The following is a 6,520-nucleotide window of genomic DNA, read 5'->3' on the forward strand; positions in this document are numbered from 1 at the left end:
ATGAGCTAACAAGCTCCGTGGATGTGGCAAAGGTATGATCTAGCAATGTTGCATAGATGTACATAGAATGGTTAGGGAAACGGAACCTCAGATTTGTATGACTTGGTTCGTGTTCAGAATCAACCTTGGAGCTAGCTGGTAGTTGAGTATACTAACCATTAGCTGAGGTGATTCGACCGGACAAGTATTAGATTGGTTATAGACCAATGGATGATGATATTATTCCTCTGCGTATGTGTTGTATTGATCTAAGCTAGGAAAGACTATGGTAGTCTTGAGCTAAGATCTGAGTTAGCCCTCGCCTATGGGCGATGTTTTAAATAAAGGGCGAAAATTTTGAGAGGTTCGGTCAGGGTATCGACCAAGCGACGTGAGGCATCGACCGCGGCCTAGTCGGCCAGGATCGGGTCTTACAAGTTGGTATCAGAGCCTTCTTGATCCTGTTAAGGACAGTGCTCAAAGATGTTGAGTTCCAAACCAAAATTATTTCTGAAAACTGAGATGACTTGGAACCTTAGTTGTGGTGAGCCAAGTGAGAGTTGAGGTAAGTTTGGGTTTCATGCTTGTGAACGGGGAAGTTCCAAGATGAGCCAGATTAGCCAAGATGCACTCTCCAAGGGCAAGACCTGAAACAGAAAGGTTAGTTTTCTAGTTATTTGGAAGTAATAGACGGATTGGACGATGGATGCAATGCAAGATCTTTGTATGGACGACCTGGGCAAGGGAAGTAACATGGACCAGAGAGTTGCTTAGGTTGAAAGAAACGTGCAGCACTCTCTTGGAGGTAAATGTTATCCCTTGGTGGCCGTTCAAAACAAGTGAGCATATGCAGTGTTCATGTTGGTCTAAGGGAGACGCTACATGGCTAGTACATGAGTGGGCTTGTGATCAGATGGATCAGCTTGGACTCAGTGTAAGTCAAGGTAGGATTCCTTAAGATTGAGTGAATGGAATGGATCAATTCCAAGAGGAATTGGAAACACGATGTTAAGTATCTTAGTATGATGAGGATTGAAGTATACTATAAAAACTTTTGTGAATGGTATGGGACGTTCACAGATGTGTGATGCTTTGGAGAATGGTATGGGACATTTTCCAAATGTGTGATCAAACCGAGATCCTACTCATCTAAGTACTTAATGATCGGTGGTGTGGAAACACATTATTTGATACTGGAGCTACACATAGTTTTGTGAGTCCAAGTATGATTGGAAAAGGTTTGTTCCAGTATGGAACATGGGATGGTCCTGAACGAGTGAGTGCAGCCGGAGGGCAAGTTATGAACTCACTCGGTCTGGTTAAGGACATCCCTGTGGTTATCTTGGATAGGCCGATGCCTATAGATCTGATTGTTGTCCCCCTCAAGCATCATGAAGTGATCTTGGGCATGGACTGGTTGGGAAAGTATCGGGCAACTCTAGATTGTCACCGGGGAAGGGTGCAACTTGAGAACGAGTTTGGACCCCGATTAAGTACCAAGGAATCAAGCCAACCTCTTGTAGTTTGGTGGTTTCAGCAGTCCAAGTAGAACGGATGCTTGGAAATGGTTGTGAGGCCTTTTTGGCTACCATTTACACTGATGAGGTTGTAGGGGCCTGTGACCCAGAGGGTATACCGTTGGTTCGGGAATTTCAGGATGTGTTTGGGGCACTACAGGGCATTCCCCCTGATAGGGCTGATCCATTCATCATTGAATTGGAACCTGGAACGGCCCCATTATCTAAAAGTCCATATAGAATGGCACCAGCTGAGATGGCTGAGCTGAAGTCGATCAAGTCCAGTGAGGGATGAGGATCGCAGCACAACCAAGTCGGAGATTGACCTATGGTTGGGGTGAGACGGTTGAGTCCTGGAGTGGACCAGAACCGCAATATGATCAAGTCCGTCAAAGGATGAGGATCAGGACAGGACCTACTCGGAGATGGACCTATGGTCGGGGTGTAACGGTCTAGTCCCTGAGTGGACCAGGACTGGAATATGATCACGTCCTAAATTGACCAGGATCAAAATATGACAAGTCCGGTTGGACAGAAGTCAAGTTGAGGCGGTTTAGTCTTGTAAGGACTAAGATCGCAATATGGCCAAGCTGGGAGAGGCTGTGGCTGGTTAAGGAATGATCCAGTAATTGGTGGCTGGAATCATAAACCTTATTGTCCGGGAAGGACTTAAGGGAACAAAACAATCTGTTAGGACTCATGGTAGAGTGATCAACCTAAAGATTGGAACATGTTCGCTAGGACTTGGCTGGTGCATCCAGTGGCTTGGAGATTTATTGAATCTTCTAAGACTTGAGTACGCAGTATGTTCCTAGTGACTGAATTTGATCTAGTCATGGAACTAAAGTGTTCTACATGGACTTGGTGTCTACTAGGAACGCAACCTGGAGAGTTGGGTCAGTGACACAAGTCATGTCTTTGTATGGGTGCTTGATGGATCACTTGATAAGATTTTGGGTAAAATCTCTATCAAGTGGGGGAGACTTGTGTAGATGGTGATCAAGACGTGATCAGTGAGGAGGGACAAGGAGGGAGATGCAACGAATTGGTTAGGAAGAACCAATCGAGCATGCTCTATGTTCTGGATGCAAAGAATTCGGTTGGAATCTTTTGTCTTCAGACAAGACGGCATCACCACAGGATTCGAGGACGAATCCATCCTAAGTGGGGGAGACTTGTCATGTCCCCGATCCTGGATTGGATCGTCCGGACAGACTTTAGTGCGAGGAGACGCACCAGTCAGGTCACATGACCTAAAGACAAGCGTGTCATGGTCCAAAATGTGGTTAAGGGAATCAGGTAGCTGGAACTTAACCAAAATAAGGCAGATGCAAGCTCAAAGGAGCTGGACAAGCGAGCTGGTAGCTGGACGAGATCCAGGTGAAGCTCGATTGAAGTGGGTGATCAGAATGGATCATGGGAGAACTAAGTATAGGTCTGGAAATAGACCAAAGGACTTAGAAGAATTGAAGAAGATAAAGGAAGCAAGCTGGACACAGTGTATAACAGCTGGGCGATGCAGTAAGCAAGCTCGACCAGCTAGGTGAAGTGTAGTGCAGCTCAATGTAGCTCAATGAAGTGTAGGTCAACTCCCTGAGCTGGATGGTCTAGATCACTCAGCTGGATCAGCTGGGGATCAGCTCAACTCAGCTGGACTGAGTGTTCAAGTCATGGGCAGTTGGGCCGGGTCTGGACAGTGGCCGGGCCATGTGGGCGACCCGGGTGTACCGATGGGCTGGTTGGCTCTTGGGATTGAGCTAGGAGCTTGGGCAATCCGTGTGGGCTTGTTTGGACTTGTCCAGGAGTGGATTGGCAAGCCCAGGGCGTCTGGAATCTGCCTGAGGCGAATGGGTATGATCTGGACCATTGATTAAGTCAATGGCCAGAAATGATACAAAAAGGGTGCAACCTTTGGAAAGGTAACTGCCCCTTCTTCTATAAAAGGCAGGAAATTCCGTGCCTTTGCAGGCACGCCAGGGCTTCCTCCTACACCCTGAAACACAAAGAAACACAGAGAAAAGACAGAGAGTTGGCCGGATTCCCAATCCAAGACCTATGGTGGTGTGAAGGTCATAAAGAGGCAGTTTTGGGAGAGATCAAGGGGGAAGTTATGAACGACTTTCTTGTGGTTTTGATCCGTGATGTTATCACCCAAAGCATCCTACAGGGCCTGAGAACACACGCAAATGGTGAGGAAAGAAGGTAGATGACCGGAATTCATTCCCAAAGGCCAAGACAGCCTTAAGGAGAGAGGTGTGTGGGAGGGTAGTTTCATCGAAGTGCAAGGGGAGTTATGAACGACCCTGTGGTAGGTTTTCACCACGGATTAACACGTCCTAGGCTTCCCCCGTATCTTGGGAACACACGCAAATACCCAGGAGAAAAGGGAGAAGGCCGGACTTCCCTAACAATGGCATGAATAGCCTTGAAGGTGGATGCAGTGTAGAAACTGGTTTCATGGAAGTTCCATGGAAGGGATCAGGGGTGCGACCCATGAATGGATCTTATCAATATATGAGATATGTGATAAGGATTGATAGAGGCGTGCACTGGAGGAGCATGGCCGAACATAATAAGGAAAGGCACTTGATCTAATCAGATCATGTATAAGGTAACTGATTTTATAATTAGTTTCAAGGTTATGTTTCTGTCTCTTGTGGTGCGGTTAAGGCCAAGTATGGCACGCCCCTTGAAGACCATATGTTGTGATGTAAACTAAGGATCCAGGACCCTGAGATAAGGGGCAGATCTTAGTTGATCTAACTCATCCATGTGGGATGGAAGTTAGAGGCCACTCATTGGATAGTGATCCATGTTGGATCATGGTGTGTGTGTTAGTTCTGATCATGGTGTGAATCAATGATCCGAATCATGGAGGAGACACATGGGGATCCTAGTACATGAGGAACCATGTGGGGTGCAAGGTCCAATTCATTTGGAACCAGCAGAAAGCCGTGGAGGCGAGTAAGGCCAGTACTAAGCGGCATGGACCACAAGTATGGGGCCGGTGTGTTTATCTAAAGAAGGCCGTGTGTAATCTGATCTTTGGAAAGGATGGATGACCTGATCCATAGGTGATGGAGTGTGACAGCTCGATCAGCTGGTCTATGAGTTCATTCAGCTAGAGTAGCTGGGCCGATGAGCTAACAAGCTCCATGGATGTGGCAAAGGTATGATCTAGCAATGTTGCATAGATCTAGATAGAATGGGTAGGGAAACGGAACCTCAGATTTGTATGACTTGGTTCGTGTTCAGAATCAACCTTGGAGCTAGATGGTAGTTGAGTATACTAACCATTAGCTGAGGTGATTCGACCGGACAAGTATTAGATTGGTTATAGACCAATGGATGATGATATTATTCCGCTGTGTATGTGTTGTATTGATCTAAGCTAGGAAAGACTATGGTAGTCTTGAGCTAAGATCTGAGTTAGCCCTCGCCTATGGGCGATGTTTTAAATAAAGGGCAAAAGTTTTGAGAGGTTCGGTCAGGGTATCGACCAAGCGACGTGAGGCATCGACCGCGGCCTAGTCGGCCAGGATCGGGTCTTACAAGTTCCGTACCATGCCAATCTACTGAATTGAAAAATAATGGATCTAGAATGTTACCAGTGATCGCTAGGAACGGTCCAGCCTCTTCTGCGTCCTTGGTCAGTTCATACACACGCGGTGCTGAGGTCAGACCTCGGGTCTGGCTTGGCTTGCTTGCCTCCCCACGTCCTTTAGCCTCAGCTTGCATCTTGGGACATTCCCAGCGTAGGTGTCCCGTCTTGCTGCAGTAATGACAGCTTTTGGGGTCACTCCCACGAGCCCTGTCCACGGTTCTCTGACCGTCCAGGACAGTCTCGAGCAAAGTGGCCCATCTTGCCACAACAGGTGCAAGCCCCCTTTACCTTCCAAAACTCTCCACCGTGATGCCTTCCGCATGAAGGACACTCCGGCCTATCACTTGAGGCCTTGCCCCCTTCGGCCGTGTCCCTTGTTCTCTTCCGGTCGCTTCCGGATCCACTAGAAGCCGTGTGGCCCCTAGACTTCAGCTTGGCCTCTTCGGCCAAGTTAGTCTCCACCATAGCCATGCGTTCCACCAGTTCAGACACTGTCTGGAAGTGACCAACGGAGCAATAGGTTCGAAGTTCGACCCTTAGGCCTCGAACAAACCTACGTATCTGTACCGTCTCCTCCTCCAACTCCTTGCCCACATATCGTCTGAGCCGGTTGAACTTCTCTTCGTACTCACGTATTGTCATGCGTCCTTGAGTCAAGTCTAGGAACTGAGACTCCAGACGGTTCCAAGCTTCAGCCGGGAAGTATTTGTGGTTGAACTCCACCTCGAAGTCTGAGAACCGCTCAATTGTCCCATTGGTGCGTTTGTCCAGAGCTAACCACCAGTTATGTGCATCACCTTCCAGGAAGTGAAGCGCAATGTCCTTCTTGTACTCCTCTGGGCAACGAGTTGAGCTGAAATTCTGAGCCAAACTGCTCCTCCACTCGTCTGCCTCAATGGGATCAGAACTACCAGCAAACTGCTTGGAGATGTGAGCTAGAAGGCTCAAGTAATCCACTCTCCTAACTGGACGAGCTGGTGGATCGATCTCCATTACCTCAGCTTCGACCGTAGCTCGGTCCTCGACCGTCCTGGCAGCTGTTCGAGCTACTTGTGCAGCTGCACGAGCTACACCAGCTGCTGTCCCAGCTGTCCTAGCTGCTCTTTGAGTTGCCTGAACCGTGGCCTTAGCTGGGGTGAAAGCCAACATCTGAGTGCCCATGGCCTTAACCACATCCATCACCTCGTGCATAGATGGCTCGGCCAACTCCTCCACCCCATCTCCAGGTCCGGTCTCGTCTCCTGCATGGGAGGAATCACCTTCCTCCTCCCGTACCTCTTCTTGTTGCTCGCCCAGGTTATCCACCTGAACCTCAGTAGGCAGGAACATCGCTAAGGGTTCCCCGGTCTCCTCATTAACCAGCCCCGTCTGGGTTGGTAACACTTGAGTGGGGTTGGCCCCATCTCCTATGACCGGTCCA

The sequence above is a fragment of the Brassica rapa genome, unplaced genomic scaffold (genome assembly GCF_000309985.2).
Source record: "Brassica rapa cultivar Chiifu-401-42 unplaced genomic scaffold, CAAS_Brap_v3.01 Scaffold0674, whole genome shotgun sequence".
Lineage (NCBI taxonomy): Eukaryota > Viridiplantae > Streptophyta > Magnoliopsida > Brassicales > Brassicaceae > Brassica > Brassica rapa.